The sequence below is a fragment of the Hyla sarda genome, chromosome 8, assembly GCF_029499605.1.
Source record: "Hyla sarda isolate aHylSar1 chromosome 8, aHylSar1.hap1, whole genome shotgun sequence".
NCBI classification, from domain to species: domain Eukaryota; kingdom Metazoa; phylum Chordata; class Amphibia; order Anura; family Hylidae; genus Hyla; species Hyla sarda.
In genome coordinates this window covers 40,221,121-40,239,188 of record NC_079196.1, presented here as the reverse complement: position 1 = coordinate 40,239,188, position 18,068 = coordinate 40,221,121, and the positions used below count along the sequence as shown (strand labels likewise).

At 42.7% G+C, this 18,068-nt stretch overlaps 1 protein-coding gene across 20 annotated transcripts in view; it reads left to right on the top strand.

Moving 5' to 3' along the window:
* Positions 1 to 18,068, top strand: part of BAZ2B (bromodomain adjacent to zinc finger domain 2B) — a 409,759-nt gene that overhangs the window by 70,046 nt on the left and 321,645 nt on the right. Inside the window, exon 1 of one of the 20 annotated variants that reach the window (XM_056536079.1) lies at positions 2,640 to 2,723. The exons of the other annotated variants lie outside the window; for them this stretch is intronic. The gene's annotated coding sequence lies outside the window, so the exon portion shown is untranslated. Of the gene's footprint in view, positions 1 to 2,639; positions 2,724 to 18,068 lie in introns of those variants that run through there. 20 annotated transcript variants of the gene reach the window in all.

The window sequence follows — 18,068 nt, the reverse complement described above, 5'->3', positions numbered from 1 at the left end:
GTGTAGGAAATCAGTGTGTGCAATGTTATAGTTCCCTATGGGGGCTACAACATTGCAAAAAAATAAATAAATAAAGTGTTAATAAATGTGATTTAACCCCTTCCCTAATAAAAGTCTGATTCATCCCCTTTTTCCCATAAAAAAAAAAACAATGTAAAGAAAAATAAATATAAACATATGTGGCATTGCGCGTGCGTAAATGTCCGAACTATAAAAATATATTGTTAATTAAACCACACAGTCAATTAAATTAAAAAAGTCAAAAAGTCCAAAATAGCGTATTTTTGATCACTTTTTATACCATAAATAAATTAATAAAAAAGCGATCAAAAAGTCAGATCATAACAAAAATGGTACTGATAAAAACTTCAGATCATGGCGCAAAAATGAGCCCTCATACTGCCCCTTATGTGTAAAAAAAAAAAAAAGTTACAGGGGTCAGAAGAGGACATTTTTAAACATACCGTATATACTCGAGTATATGCCGAGTTTTTCAGCACGATTCTTCGTTCTGAAACCCCCCCCCTCGGCTTATACTCGAGTGAACTCTCAGCCTGTCAATCCCTTCTCAGTGGTTTTCAACCTGCGGACCTCCAGATGTTGTAAAACTACAACTCCCAGCATGCCCGGACAGCCATCGGAATGAACGTCCATGTGCGTCGTCGTCAAGGCAACGTCACTAGTCCGGGGCAGGCCCAGAGCGCGGAGAAGAGGGCCTCCCGATGAAGATGGACAGCCCGGAACGACTAGCCCTCCCCACCGGACGGTCTCTGCAGCATAGATGGCCCGGACCAGCTCACCTTTGCTTCCCACCGAGGGGAGTAGAAAACTAAAGGGGGGGTCTGGATGATGACAAAGGCCGCAGTGGTCTTCAACCTGCGGACCTCCAGAGGTTTCAAAACTACAACTCCCAGCATGCCCGGACAGCTAATGGCTGTTTTGCAACATCTAGAGGTCCGCAGGTTGAAGACCACTGATGAAGGGATTGACAGGCGGTGATGATGACGGGGGTCTGGATGATGACGAAGGCCGCAGTGGTCTTCACCTGCGGACCTCCAGAGGTTTCAAAACTACAACTCCCAGCATGCCCTTACAGCCGATGGCTGTCCGGGCATGCTGGGAGTTGTAGTTTTGCAACATCTGGAGGTCCGCAGGTTGATGATCACTGATGAAGGGATTGACAGGCGGTGATGATGAAGGGGGGGGGGGGGGATGATGACTGGGTATATGAATGATGACGAAGGCCGCAGTGGTCTTCAACCTGCGGACCTCCAGAGGTTTCAAAACTACAATTCCCAGCATGCCCGGACAGCTGATGGCTGAGGGGATTGACAGGCGGTTATGATGAAGGGGGTCTGGATATTGACATGGGGGGGATGATGTATTTCCCACCCTAGGCTTATTGTCGAGTCAATAACTTTTCCTGGGTTTTTGGGGTGAAATTAGGGGCCTCTGCTTATATTCGGGACTCCTTATACTCGAGTATATACGGTATTTCTTTTTGTGCATGTAGTTATGATTTTTTCCAGAAGGAAGACAAAATCAAACCTATATAAGTAGGGTATCATTTTGATCACATGGACCTATAGAACAAAGAGGTGTCAATGTACTGCGTAGAAACGGAAGCCACCAAAAGTTGGTGCACAATAATTTTTTTTGTTTGTTTTCACCATAGATTTTTGGGTAAAATGACTGATGTCATTACAAAGTAGAATTGGTGGCGCAAAAAAATAAGCCATCATATGGATTTTTAGGTGGAAAATTGAAAGGGTTATGATTTTTAAAGCGTAAGGAGAAAAAAAACGAAAATGAAAAAACTGAAAAACGCTGAGTCCTTAAGGGGTTAACTTTCTGGAGCCAGTTGATATATAAAACATCTCTTTTTCATGAAATACCCCTTTAAGCTCCACGTGCACGCAGGTAAATACCAAATCCCGGCCTGTTCTTTCTCAGATTTGCCGCCTGTCACTATAACTGAGCCAGTTCTGCTTCTCTGACCTTCCATGAAGTCACCAGTCAAAAGCCCAACTTGGAAACATCAGCAATACTCGTATAAAGGGGGGAACCTCCATGAACGTGGCTGTGGCTGGATTGTGTCTGGGGCGTCCGTCATACACAGCAGTGAAAGTTCAAACCCCAATAGTAAATTTTTTGGCACAGGGGCCGATGTTTGCTGAAAAGACACGGAAATGCAAAAGCATGCTAATGTTTCACAGCTGTGAGCAGAAATGGAAAAAGATATTCTGCCTGGAGAAACTTTCTTCAGTTTGGAAAAGTTATTTATTATTCATAAGACTTCACTTGTTTTTCCAAAGTTGAGGCGCCGCTGTCAAAGGAGAAACTTTTAGGAGAGAAATAGTCAGGATGCCCCCCCCCCCCCCCCCCCCTCTCCGCTGAGTTAGTGCTCTCCCACCCAGATATTGCTTTAATCTTTTAGAAAAGATTTATGCTTAGAAATGATCTCAAGAACATTGGGGGAGATTTATCAAAGAGAAAAAGTTACCAGTTGCCTATAACAACCAATCAGATCACTTCTTTCATTTTGCCATGTTAGGCCTTGTTAAAAATGAAACGAGAGCTGACTGGTTGCTATGGGCAACTGGGCAACTTTTCCTCTGGACAGGTTTTTGATAAATCTCCCCCATGGAGTATGACAACTAGTGAGGAGCGGCAGGGGCCATATTCGAATATGCAGGTTCCTCCATGCTGGTAGGGCTTTCCTGGTGGGTTAACCCCTAGTCGCCTCATAATGCTATTCGGAAATGTATATATTAATATATTTTATGATAGTATAATTTATGTACAGGACCTTTGGTCACGTGATATATAGGGAACTGTATTAAGGTAGGTTTAAGGACCTTTGAGTCATGTGATTAGGTCATGTGATGTACCATAATGCCTTGGTTTAGGACCGACAGGTTTTGGGATCAATAAGCTTTGATCCTGCCCCTTCTGTAAATAAGGGCGCTGCATCCAATAATCGCTCTCTAAGGGGGAATTCACGCCACGTTTTGTACACACGGGTGCCGGATCTGGCAGGGGGAGGGGCAAACCGGGCGCTCCTGTTACCCCGGCCGGATCAGCCCGTGACTCCATTTACTTTAATGATCCGACCGGAGTCAAACGGTGACTCCGGTCGGCTCAATTTTGACCCATATGCAGTTTCCTGACGGGACCTAAAACCATAGTTTACTACGGTTTTAGGTCCGGTCCAAAACCGCATACGGTCCAAAACCACATACGGGTCAAAACTGAGCCGTTTGACTCTGGTCGGGTCATTAAAGAAAATAGAGTCACGGGCTGATCCGGCCGGGGTACGGAAGCGCCCGGTTTGCCCCTCCCCCTGCCGGATCCGGCACCCGTATGTACAAAACGTGGTGTGAACGCACCCTTAGTTCCGGACTACCAGACTGAGCAGATCTGTTATCACAGCTACAAGACGAGCTAGGCCTGAAGCCTTCAACTTCAGCCGCTTTCTAAAGCGTGAGTTAATCCAACTCCATCCTAACAATCCTACTTGACTACTGAACCTAAACATACCCCTAAATTCAGTGGAACAGCGTACAGCAAACATCAAAGCTTATTAACGATAAAGTCCCAGCCAACCTGTGAGGAGCCTAAGTCCCGAGCCTCTGCAAAAGACTGTTTGTTATTCATCCTGCATAAAATCTGCAGTAAAGTTATTTCAAGTTTATTACAATTCCGGCTGTGGACAATACTTTATTCCTCCCTATCGTTCCTGGGACAGGTGGCGGTAGGACATATATATCCAGAGGAAGCCCGCACCCTGGCGTCACGACAATCAAGGGTCAAGACAATCAAGAACTCTGCAACACCCCTGTTCTCCCTACATTCCCCAGCACCACATATGGATGAATATTCGTCCTATATTCGCGGATTTCTCGTGTTCGTTATATTCTTTGTGTATTTGCGTATTCGTTGTATATTCGCGTGATCGCACATGAAACTGCAAAAAAAAAAAAAACACTGCCGGGAGGAATCTTATATAGTGAAGGGGTGGGACATTTTCCTACTGGTTGCTAGAGATGTTGATAACCTCTGACAAGTGTATTTGCATCATTCTCATTGGCCCACAAGCTAAAAGAAGGAATTTGCGAATATGCGCATATGCGAAATATTCGCGCTCCACCGTCTCACACAATAATTAGTATTAGAGCATACTTTAGGGTGCGTTCACACGCTACTAATTAGCAGCGGATTTTCCGCTGCGGGAAATCCGCTGTGAGTTACGCTACCATTCATTTGAATGGGTCTGCGGACAGTCCGCAAATCTGACACTATTGCGGACTGTCTGTGGACTCATTTTAATCAATGGTAGCGTAACTCGCTGCGTATTTCCCGCAGCGGAAAATCCGCTGCTAGTTACTAGCGTGTGAAGTCACCCTTAGACCACAAGCTGGAAGCAGGGAGGGATGATGATCACTGTGATGTGTTCTGTGAATTTAAAAAAAAAAACTGAAAAAAAAGTGAATATTCGTAATTTCGAATATATTCGCGATATTCGTGAATTTGCAAATTTTCGCGCCCAACACTAATAACAACCTCTTCTAACACTCAGCTATTATAGGGTTGTTTTTTTTTTTTTTGCTTAGGATATATCTATGGACTTTCTGTCTCCTGTTGGGTTAAAGTGCATACAGTGCCCAGGGGCGGCTGCCAATTGGTTGGTAATTGGTAACATTACATGGTGCCAAAGTGCCGCAAGCTGAAGACAGAGCATCTACAAAGGGTTCTCCTAATTGTCAGATATGGGCTATCGTGTTAGAGCAGTGTTTCCCAACCAGGGTGCCTCCAGCTGTTGCAAAACTACAACTCCCAGCATGCCTTTTTTGCGTAATTTAAGCAAAATAGAGCAAGTGATTTTAATTGCAAATGTCTGCATTCAGATTTTTACTGGCAAAGATTTTATTTTTATTTATTTTTTGGGGTCTCCAGGACCCAGACACCTTTTTTTAAATTTAATATATATATATATATATATATATATATATATATATATATATGCCGCATTAGAATAATAAGATACATTTCTGCTTTGATCAGTGTTTCTCAACCAGGGTGCCTCCAGCTGTTGCAAAACTACAACTCCCAGCATGCCCTTTTTGCGTAATTTAAGCAAAATAGAGCGAGTGATTTTAATTGCAAATGTCTGCGATAAGATTTTTACTGGCAAAGATTTTATTTTTATTTATTTTTTGGGGTCTCCAGGACCCAGACACCTTTTTTTAAATTTAATATATATATAAGCCGCATTAGAATAATAAGATACATTTCTGCTTTGATCAGTGTTTCTCAACCAGGGTGCCTCCAGCTGTTGCAAAACTACAACTCCCAGCATGTCCTTTTTGCGTAATTTAAGCAAAATAGAGCGAGTGATTTTAATTGCAAATGTCTGCGATAAGATTTTTACTGGGATTTTAGTTTTATAAATTTTTTTGCGGTCTCCAGGACCCAGACACCTTTTTTTTAATAAATTTATATATATATATATATAAACCGCATTAGAATAATAAGATACATTTCTGCTTTGATCAGTATTTCCCAACCAGGGTGCCTCCAGCTGTTGCAAAACTTCAACTCCCAGCATGCCCGGACAGCCGTTGGCTGTCCGGGCATGCTGGGAGTTGTAGTTTTGCAACAGCTGGAGGCACCCTGGTTAGGAAACACTGTGTTAGAGAAAGCCTCTTATGGGATTCCGAGATAAGGGTTCGTACACACGGCAGAGCCGGCAGTGCCCAAATCCACGTTTTCCCACTTACTACAGAACCAAATATATTTTTTTAAACTGCCATAGGCTCCACCACGACGTGCGCACAAAGATACTTAAAAATACATCTAGGGGAAAATACAGAATTCAACGGGCATGTATCTACATGAAATACAGACAACACGTACAACAGTGCAGGAGAGGCTCTTTCCCCTATTACAGCTCCACTGTAGTAAAGTAGTAAAGGTGGATACTAGAGATGAGCGAACTTACAGTGAATTCGATTCGTCACAAACTTCTCGGCTCGGCAGTTGATGACTTTTCCTGCATAAATGAGTTCAGCTTTCAGGTGCTCCGGTGGGCTGGAAAAGGTTGATACATTTCTAGGAAAGAGTCTCCTAGGACTGTATCCACCTTTTCCAGCCCACGGGAGCACCGGAAAGCTGAACTAATTTATGCAGGAAAAGTCATCAACTGCCGAGCCGAGAAGTTCGTGACGAATCGAATTTACTGTAAGTTCGCTCATCTCTAGTGGATACTAAAACTACAGATCCTAAATCATGGTGCAAAGAAAATGCAAATTCATGGCCAAAATTTAAAACTTTTGGGTTTTGGTGCAAAAGTGTCATCTGTTCTCCTCCTCAACTCTACTTTCCACCATATTTTCTTAAAGGGGTTGTCCAGTTTAAAGGGTTACTCCGGTGGAAAACTATTTTTTCAAAATAACTGGTGCCAGAAAGTTTTACCGATTTGTAAATTACTTCTATTTAAAAATATTAATCCTTCCAGTACTTATCAGCTGCTGTATGCTACAGAGGAAGTTATTTTCTTTTTGAATTTCTTTTCTGTCTGACCACAGTGCTCTCTGCTGACACCTCTGTCCAGAAACTGTCCAGAGCAGGAGCAAATCCCCATAGCAAACCTCTCCTGCTCTGGACAGTTCCTGACATGGACAGAGGTGCCGGCAGAGAGCACTGTAGTCGGACAGATTCAAAAAGAAAAGGACTTCATCTGTAGTATACAGAAGCTGATAAGTACTGGAAGGATTAAAGGGATATTCCAGGAATAAACTTTTTTTTTTTTTTTTTTATCAACTGGCACCAGAAAGTTAAACAGATTTGTAAATTACTTCTATTAAAAAATCTTAATCCTTTCAATAATTATCAGCTGCTGAAGTTGAGTTGTTTTTTTCTGTCTGGCAACAGTGCTCTCTGCTGACATCTCTGCTTGTCTCGGGAACTGCACAGCGTAGAAGAGGTTTACTATGGGGATTTGCTTCTAAACTGGGCGGTTCCCGAGACACGTGTCATCAGAGAGAATTTAGACAGAAAAGAACAACTCAACTTCAGCAGCTCATAAGTACTGAAAGGATTAAGATTTTTTATTAGAAGTAATTTACAAATCTGTTTAACTTTCTGGCACCAGTTGATTTAAAAAATATATATTCCACCGGAGTACCCCTTTAAAAGAGTACTCCGGTGAAAACCTTTTTTCTTTTAATTCAACTGGTTGCAGAAAGTTAAATAGATTTGTAAATTACTTCTATTAAAAAATCTTAATCCTTCCTGTACTTATTAGCTGCTGAATACTACAGAGGAAATTATTTTCTTTTTGGAATGCTCTCTGATGACATCACGACCACAGTTCTCTCTGCTGACGTTATTATAATAATAATAACTCTTTATTAATTTTTGTCCTTAATGGGATTTGAACCCAAGTCCCCAGCGCTGCAAGGCAGCAGTGCTAACCACTGAGCCACCATGCTGCCCTTAGCACACATCTGCTATGCACGGTTGCTAAAATGGACAGAGATGTGAGCAGAGAGCACTGTGCTCGTGATGTTATCAGTGTTCCAAAAAGAAAGGAATTTCCTCTGTAGCATTCAGCAGCTAATAAGTACTGGAAGGATTAAGATTTTTTAATAGAAGTAATTTACAAATATGTTTAACTTTCTGCCACCAGTTGATTTAAAAGAAAAAAGGTTTTCACCGGAGTACCCCTTTAAGTTATCCTTTTCAGGTATCTTGTTAGGAAAATCTGAGTTAAAGGAGAAGCCTCATGCATAAAAACTTATCTCCTATCTCCTAATCTCCTGAACGGACCCTCTGCTCTCCTGGGAATGAAGAGCGTTGACCCTCGCCATGCCCCCATATACTGTATCTCTATGTGAGTGCCGGAGATAGCCAAACGAGGGGGTGTGGCGGCTGCTGCTTCGTGTGGGGGTCGTGATGCTGTGTTCCAGTGGAGAGCAGAGAGCCTGTGCAGGAGATTGTGGGGGTCCCAGCAGTCGGACCCCCCACGATCTAAAATGTATCCCCTATCCTGCGGATAGTTTTTATTTATGACATATCTCCATTAAAGGGGTACTCCCCTGGAAAACTTTTTTTTTTTTAATCAACTGGTGCCAGAAAGTTAAGCAAATTTGTAAATCACTTCTATTTAAAAATCTTAATCCTTCCAGCACTTTTTAGGGGCTGTATACTAAAGAGAAATCCAAAAAAGAAATGCATTTCCTCTGATGTCATGACCACAGTGCTCTCTGCTGACCTCTGCGGTCCATTTTAGGAACTGTCCAGAGCAGCATATGTTTTCTATGGGGATTTTCTCCAGCTCTGGACAGTTCCTAAAATGGACAGCAGAGGTCAGCAGAGGGCACTGTGGTCAGGACATCAGAGGAAATGCATTTCTTTTTTGGATTTCTCTTTAGTATACAGCCCCTAAAAAGTACTGGAAGGATTAAGATTTTTTAATAGAAGTGATTTACAAATCTGTTTAACTTTCTGGCACCAGTTGATTTAAAGAAGAAAAAAAAAGGTTTCCACAGGAGTACCCCTTTAATAGAACAGAGTTCCTAGGATCCATTTCTTTTGGCCAGAGTGAAAGGCAGACACCCAGAAAAAAGGCGTATTTGAATCCATGCATTTTTATACCTACACATTACACAAAGTTATATAGTAAAGTGCATCATGACAAAACAAAAAGACCACATAAGTAATACCCAGTGGTAAGAAGTATCACGTCTGGAACCGCATCCACCACCTGATGTTTCGCACATTGACGGCTTCATCCTGGGTGTGATCAAAACAAGGGATTATCCTTCTATTTATATATAACAGTTTAGCCAATGAGATGCAGAGAAACAAAGGATAATAACACATTACCAGCTGTGGGTCAGTGGCCAGGAATGGCGGAAACACCCCAATGCAGTCCGCAGAAGCGCAACATCCTGATCTCGCGATGGTCCAGCGCTCCCATCGAAGCCTAGTGAAGGCAATACTAAAAAGCCTATCTCACTATGGGGGACCTGTCCTGTAATGCACAAACAACCTTATGATTCCAATGCCAACAGTGTCAGTACTCAATTTACCCTGTGGTGGCGCTACTGGAAAATTGGCCGTTTACAGCCAGGTAAGTAAGAAAAGAAAAACATACAGTGGTCCCTCAAGTTACAATATTAATTGGTTCCAGGACGACCATTGTATGTTGAAACCATTGTATGTTGAGACCAGAACTCTATGGAAACCTGGTAATTGGTTCTAAAGGCACCAAAATGTCATCCAAAAATAGCAAAAAGTGAGGATTAAAGAAAAATAACTAATATAGATAAAGCAAATCCTTACATATAAAAGTAAGAAAGATCTGCTGGAAGCTGTAATCACTGTCTATGTCAGTGTTTCCACAGCAGGGAGCCTAAAGCTGTTGTAAAACTACAAATCCCAGCATGCCCGGACAGCCAAAGGCTGTCCGGGCATGCTGGGAGTTGTAGTTTTGCAACAGCTGGGGGCGCCCTGCTTATTAGTTATTTACTTATTTTTCTTTAATCCTCACTTTTTCCTATTTTTGGATGACATTTTGGTGCCTTTAGAACCAATTACCAGGTTTCCATAGAGTTGTGGTCTCAACATACAATGGTTTCAACATACAATGGTCGTCCTGGAACCAATTAATATTGTCTCTGGTCTATGTAGAGGACAGGAGCTTCTTCAGGGTCCTGTACAGTGCACGCAATGTCCTAAAAAAGTATCCAAACGAGAAGCTAACCCTGGTACAGGTAAAGAGTACAGAACATGTAATACCTCCCTGTACTGTAGGAAGGCTCTACCAGATAACAGTCAGTGCATGCACTTCAGTAATACAGGTAAAGAGTAGTACAGAACTTGTAATACCTCCCTGTACTGTAGGGGGCGCTACCAGACACCAGCCAGTGCATACACTTCAGTAATACAGGTAAAGAGTACAGAACATGTAATGCCTCCCTGTACTGTAGGGGGCGCTACCAGACGCCAGTCAGTGCATACACTTCAGTAATACAGGTAAAGAGTAGTACAGAACATGTAATACCTCCCAGTACTGTAGGGGGTGCTACCAGACACCAGCCAGTGCATGCACTTCAGTAATACAGGTAAAGAGTAGTACAGAACTTGTAATACCTCCCTGTACTGTAGGGGGTGCTAACAGACACCAGCCAGTGCATACACTTCAGTAATACAGGTAAAGAGTACAGAACATGTAATACCTCCCTGTACTGTAGGGGGCGCTACCAGACACCAGTCAGTGCATACACTTCAGTAATACAGGTAAAGAGTAGTACAGAACATGTAATACCTCCCTGTACTGTAGGGGGCGCTACCAGACACCAGCCAGTGCATACACTTCAGTAATACAGGTAAAGAGTACAGAACATGTAATACCTCCCTGTACTGTAGGGGGCGCTACCAGACGCCAGTCAGTGCATACACTTCAGTAATACAGGTAAAGAGTAGTAAAGAACATATAATACCTCCTTGTACTGTAGGGGGCACTACCAGACACCAGTCAGTGCATACACTTCAGTAATACAGGTAAAGAGTAGTACAGAACATTTAATACCACCCTGTACTGTAGGGGGCGCTACCAGACACCAGCCAGTGCATACACTTCAGTAATACAGGTAAAGAGTACAGAACATGTAATACCTCCCTGTACTGTAGAGGGTGCTACCTGACACCAGTCAGTGCATGCACTTCAGTAATACAGGTAAAGAGTAGTACAGAACATGTAATACCTTCCTGTACTGTAGGGGGCGCTACCAGACACCAGTCGGTGCATGCACTTCAGTAATACATTTAAAGAGTAGTACAGAACATGTAATACCTCCCAGTACTCTAGGGGGCGCTACCAGACACCAGTCAGTGCATACACTTCAGTAATATAGGTAAAGAGTAGTACAGAACATGTAATACCTCCCTGTACTGTAGGGGGCGCTACCAGACAGGAATTCAGTGCATACACTTCAGTAATACAGGTGTTCTACCGGTGAAATGTCCATTCTGATTGGTCAGTTCTTCCGGCCATTGACACGTTTCACAGATCTGGACTGTCTGTACATTGTATGTTGAGTCTGGTTTCAAGTTACAATGGTCCAGAAAACACCATTATATGATGTAACTATTGTATGCTGAGGCCATTTTAAGTTGAGGGATCACTTTACTTACCTAGCATTTGGTCCTTTCCTTGTCCCCTGCTGCTCAGTCTATTTCCCTGATCGTTTTTCTCACTTCCAAATCGAGCTCTTGGTGCAGGACCTTCCTGCTCAGCCAATCACTGGCTGAGACAGGAAACCGCTGCAGACAGTAATTGGCCAAATGGGCAGGTCCTGCACTAAAGCAGGAAGAAGAGTGAGGGATCTTGGGACTGGGCTTAGCTGAACAGGAGCTGCGGGGCACCAAGGTTAGGTAAGTAATATATATTTTTTTTTTTTTTTTCCGCCCTCGGCAAAGCGCTGGCTAACCCTTTTAGAATATAAACTTGAATTGGAACCCGGCAGGAGCCAGAAGTAAAAGTTTTCCTGCTCCTTCCTAGAATACATTTGCTCAAAATCGGCTTTAAATTACAGATGAGAGATGCTGAAGAAATTTCATAACCCGAAAATGTTACTTCCATAAGAGGCCTAAATGTAAGTGCTTAAACATTCCATTATGTTAATGGCAGCTGGCCGGGATACCTTGTCTATAGTGCCAGTCTCGTTCTGTATCCCCCCCCTTGTTTCTTCTGGGCCAGAAGATTGTTATAAAGAGTTTGGAACCCCCCCGGGGACAGGTCAAATTCAACATGTTCCAGGCACGAAAATACCATTTAGGATGCTTTGAAGCTGAGCTGTTGGCCAATATTGAAATTATTACCCTTTTATTTTTTTCTTGCCATTCCGGGCCTCCATGTTTGCTCTGAGTCTCATTCATTCCAGCTGAAGTCAGAGCCTGAGCTATCAGCACTGTCGAAATTGTTCACTGGCTGCGCGCTGCTTTTTGCATAATTTAAGCAAAATAGACAGGCTGAAGAAACGCGAGTGAATTTAATTGCAAATGTCTGAGATCAGATTTTTTTTTTTTTTACTGGCAATGATTTATTTATTTATTTATTTATTTTGCAGTCTCCAGGACCCAGACACCTTTTTTTATTTTATTTTTTTATTTTTTATATAAACCGTATTAGAATAATAGGATACATTTCTGCTTTGATCAGTGTTTCCCAACCAGGGTGCCTCCAGCTGTTGCAAAACTTCAACTCCCAGCATGCCCGGACAGCCGTTGGCTGTCCGGGCATGCTGGGAGTTGAAGTTTTGCAACAGCTGGAGGCACCCTGGTTGGGAAACACTGGCTTAGAGGTTGAATCCAGAAAATATGCAGCTATGTACACAGAGTTGACTTCACAGCCATTGTGAAAAGTCTCCAGATTTTCCAGGATTTCATAAAAAAAAAAAAATGGCGCAATAGTATAGAGCAATAAAGTGTTATGTTAACAATAGGCTGTGTTCACAGAAGGACATTTCCAGATGGACATTCTGCAGACAGCGGGTGCAGGCAGAACATGCCGGCACTAGGACCGCTCGGAAATACGCTGTCTCCATAGACTGCAATGCATTTCCAAGTGGATTCCGCATCGGTGAGGATATGAGATAAAAGGACAGAATATGAGGTTGGGACACTTGGAGGGAAAATGAGGTCAGGATGTAAGAAAAGGATGACATATGGGGTTGGGATATGAGAAGGAATATTGAGGTCAGAATATATGGTCAGGATGTGAGGTCAGGATATAAGGACGAGATATGAGGTCAGGAAAACAGGTTGTGATATGTGGAGGGGAAATGAGATTGGGATATAAGGTTGGGATATGTGGACGAGATATGAGGTTGGGATATGAGGAGAAGGAAATGAGATCGGTATAAGAGGACGAGATATGAGGCCGAGATAATAGGATGGGATATAAAGTCAGGATATGAGGACGAGATATGAGGCCGAGATAATAGGATGGGATATAAAGTCAGGATATGAGGTCGGGATATGAGGACGAGATATGAGGATGGGATATGAGGACGTGATATGGGGATGGGATATGAGGTCGAGATATGAGGATGGGATATGAGATCGAGATATGAGGACGAGATATGAGGAAGGGATAAGAGGTCAGGATATGAGGACGAGATATGAGGGCGGGATATGAGGACGGGATATGAGGACGGGATATGAGGACGGGATATGAGGACGGGGTATGAGGACGGGATATGAGGACGGGATATGAGGACGGGGTATGAGGACGGGATATGAGGACGGGATATGAGGTCGGGATATGAGGACGGGATATGAGGACGGGGTATGAGGACGGGATATGAGGACGGGATATGAGGTCGGGATATGAGGACGGGATATGAGGATGGGATAAGAAGACAGCATATGAGGTCGAGATATAAGGACGAGATATGAGAACAGAATATGAGGATGAGATTTGAGGTCGGGATATGAGGACGGGATATGAGGAGCGAATATAAGGATGGGATATGAGGGCGGGAGCATCATTGTTTCTTTTCCTCTCGCACAAGGTTTAGGTAGGAGGACATTGCCAGGTGCTCAGATAGTAACACGTGGGAAAGTAAAGATGGTGTGGTAATCACATGACCTAAAATTTTTATAGAAAAATTCCCTGTGCATATCGCAGCCACCTAGCACAGCTTCATCCTAATGAGGCCTTCACAGCCTGTCAGGACATGACTGGGGCTCATTCACACCTGCACCGCAGACTTGAGATAGGAAAATTCATTGGGTGCAGGGACTGGTTAATCCACTGTCTGTACAGCACCGCAGTATTTGTTGACACTATATAAACAATCGGAAATTAGTTTTTGTCTGTTTTTAGCACTTTAGTTTTTTTTAAACAAAACTTTATGCATATTTTGCGCATTTGCCGTTGATGCTTTGTTTACTAACAGTTTCCAAAAGAAATGGCCATGTTTTATGCACTGCAAGCTCCCAACATACCTGAACAGCCACCAGTTAAAGGGGCATTTCGGCTTTATACATCTTATCCCCTTTCCAAAGAACAGGAGATAAGATGTTGGATCGCAGGAGTCCCGCCGTTGGGACCCCCGCGATCTTGGTGCAGCCCCCAGCATTCTGTGCCTGGCGACGCCTCCCAGCCCAAGACGTGACATGACGACCACGCCCCCTCCATTCATGTCTATGGAAGGGGGCGTGACATCCGTCACGCCCCCTTCCATAGACATGAATGGAGGGGCAGTGGCCGTCATGTCACGTCTTGGGTTTGGACGCAGTGCCTGGCACAGAATGCCAGGGGCTGCGCCGAGATCGCGGGGGTCCCAGCGGCGGGACTCCTGGGATCCAACATCTTATCTCCTGTCCTTTGGAAAGGGGATAAGATTTATAAAGCCGGAATATCCCTTTAAAGGGTACTCCCATAAATCAACTGGTGCCAGAAAGTTAAATAGATTTGTAAATTACTTCTATTAAAAAAAAACTTAATCCTTCGAGTACCTATTAGCTGCTGAATACTACAGAGGAAATGGTTTTCTTTTTGGAACACAGAGCTCTCTGCTGACATCATGACCACAGTGCTCTCTGCTGACATCTCTGTCCATTTTAGGAACTGTCCACAGCAGCATATGTTTGCTATGGGGATTTTCTCCTACTCTGGACAGTTCTTAAAATGGACAGAGATGTCAACAGAGAGCAATGTGGTCATGATGTCAGCAGAGAGCTCTGTGTTCCAAAAAGAGAACAATTTCTTCTGTAGTATTCAGCAGCTAATAAGTACTGGAAGGATTAAGATTTTTTTAATAGAAGTAATTTAAAAAAAAAAGTTTTCCACAGGAGTACCCCTTTAAGGAACATTGATATAGACAGTCCACTAATAGCAGTGTGCATTGTAATGCTTCATTTCCCCTGCGGAGGTGCTGCAGGGTAACTGAACACTTTTTGCTCAGTTCTCCCTTCTTGCAACTGATCATTCATGGTGCCGGGTGTTGGACATTCTGTGATCAGCTGATTATCTGGGGACCTACCTACCAAAAAGGAATTGTCAAGGAGGAGGACTCATCTAGATAGAAGCGCAATTTCATCAAAATATTTGAATGGAAATTGTTAAATAAACAAATCCTGAATGTTTTTTAAAAATAGTTATGAAAGTTTTACTGAACAAGTTCCTACACTGAAGGGTTGTATCTAGAGATGAGAGAACTTACAGTAAATTCGATTCGTCACGAACTTCTCAGCTCGGCGGTTGCTGACTTTTCCTGCATAAATTAGTTCAGCTTTCCGGTGCTCCGGTGGGCTGGAAAAGGTGGATACAGGACTGTATCCACCTTTTCCAGCCCACGGGAGCACCTGAAAGCTGAACTCATTCATGCAGGAAAAGTCATCAACTGCCGAGCCGAGAAGTTCGTGACGAATCGAATTTACTGTAAGTTCGCTCATCTCCAGTTGTATCACCTGCGCAGTGCCTGTGTGGGAACCTTTTAGCTGTAAATTGTTTCTTTGTCCAGTAGGTTATGTAACTAAATAACTTGTTAAGATGGTTCAGCACATCTATTTATAGAGCACAAGGTGCAGCATTTCCCAGGAATACACCTATACTGGGCACTAAAAGCATTAGAAGCACTCCGTTTTTGTTTTGTTTTATTTTTGCCCACACACACACCATCACTAGCCATACATTTGTTTCATTACTCTAACTGGGTCATGTGATCACCAGACTGACTCCAAAAAAAAGTTACTGTGCTTAATGTAAGTGGCAGGATGTCATTCCTGGGTTCTCACTTCCTGTGGACTACAGGATGACATAATCACCTACCAGACCCTCCTACTAGCTCCAAGAACCTTCTCCTCCCAGCTTTATCTCTATGGGATCATAATATGTAGTAATTATATACCTCCCCTCCCAGCTCTATCTGTATACTGCTGCTGTTATCTCTATGGTATCAAGATATATAGTAGTTATAAACGTCCTCTCTAGCTCTATCAGTATACTGCTGCTATATCTATAGGAATAGGATATAGTTATATACCTTTCCTCCAGCTCTATATGTATACTGCTTCTGTTATTCTATGGGATCAGAATATATAGTAGTTATGCACCTCCCTTCCCAGCTCTATCTGTATACTGCTGCTATCTCTATGGGATCAGAATATATAGTAGTTATACACCTCCCTTCTCAGCTCTATCTGTATACTGCTGCTGTTATCTCTATGGTATCAGGATATTTATTAGTTATAAACCTCCCCTCTAGCTTTATCAGTATACTGCTGCTGCTATATCTATAGGAATAGGATATATATTAGTTATATACCTTCCCTCCAGCTCTATATGTATACTGCTTCTGTTATCTCTATAGGATCAGAATATATAGTAGTTATACACCTCCCTTCCCAGCTCTATCTGTATACTGCTGCTGTTATCTCTATGGTATCAGGATATATATATTAGTTATACACCTCCCTTCTCAGCTCTATCTGTATACTGCTGCTGTTATCTCTATGGTATCAGGATATATATTAGTTATAAACCTCCCCTCTAGCTTTATCAGTATACTGCTGCTATATCTATAGGAATAGGATATATATTAGTTATATACCTTCCCTCCAGCTCTATCTGTATTCTGCTTCTGTTATCTCTATGGCATCAGAATATATAGTAGTTATACACCTCCCCTCCCAGCTCTATCTGTATACTGCTGCTGCTGTTATCTCTATGGTATCAGGATATATATTAGTTATGAACCTCCCCTCTAGCTTTATCAGTATACTGCTGCTGCTATATCTATAGGAATAGGATATATATTAGTTATATACCTTCCCTCCAGCTCTATATGTATACTGCTTCTGTTATCTCTATGGGATCAGAATATATAGTAGTTATACACCTCCCCTCCCAGCTCTATCTGTATACTGCTGCTATCTCTATGGGATCAAGATATATAGTAGCTATACACCTCCCCCGAGGCTGCATTCACACATTGCATTTTTTCAGCTATTTTCCCCAAAGTTCTGCAACAATTGAGATTTTGCACCAAAACTTCAAAATATGATAAAAATGTGTAATTTGTACAACAATTTAGGAAAATCACTGTGAACAAAAATTTTAAGTCCTGCCACTAAAGCAGACTATGGACAGCCAAAGTTGTGATGGGAGTTGAAGTTTTGCAACAGCTGGAGGCACCCTGGTTGGGAAACACTGGCATGGATATTTACTTTTCGACTGTATTTAAAAAAAATAATAATAATAATTATGGCAGTAAATATTACATTCGGATGTAATTGTGCACATTTGCACGGATGACGTTGAGATGACTTCAGAAGTCCTATGTAAAACCCCCGAAATCATATTTTGAAATGCTCTAAATGACCCGCTGCTGAAGCTCCGCTACATCTCGTCGTGTGCCATAAATAATCTGAAACTTTTTTATTTTAGTAAAGTCGGAGAATCTTCCCTTGTACAGAAGACACAATAGTTCTCTTCCTGTAGAGTAGGTTTTCCATTTCCCCTCTGAAGCTTTGTATTCATTTGTATGTATACGGGCCGGCAGTGACATCATATATTTAGAAGGTCATTGTGGGATTTGTCCGCTTGTCAAGCTTCATTAATGCGTCAGTAGCCATCCTGTTGTTAGGATGTATTTTTATATAGTTCCCTTGTTATGCATGTCGTGATATGTTTTCTTTCATAGCCATAGGGGAATGGTTACTATTGTTGGCCATACACAGTGTTTTACAACCAGGGTGCCTCCAGCTGTTGCAAAACTACAACTCCCAGCATGCCCAGACAGCCCTGGAATTGACGTCCTGGTCGGCGGGATCCTGTGAAAGGTGCTGTAGCTCTGGAACAATTTAGTGCAGCAACAGGATTTTCTTAAAGGGGTACTCCGGCGCTAAGACATCTTATCCACTATCCAAAGGATAGGGGATAAGATGCCTGATCGTGGGGGTCCCGCCACTGGGGACCCCCGTGATCTTCCACGCCGCACCCCATTAGAATCAGCCCCCCAGAGCATGTTCGCTCCGGGTCTGATTACTGG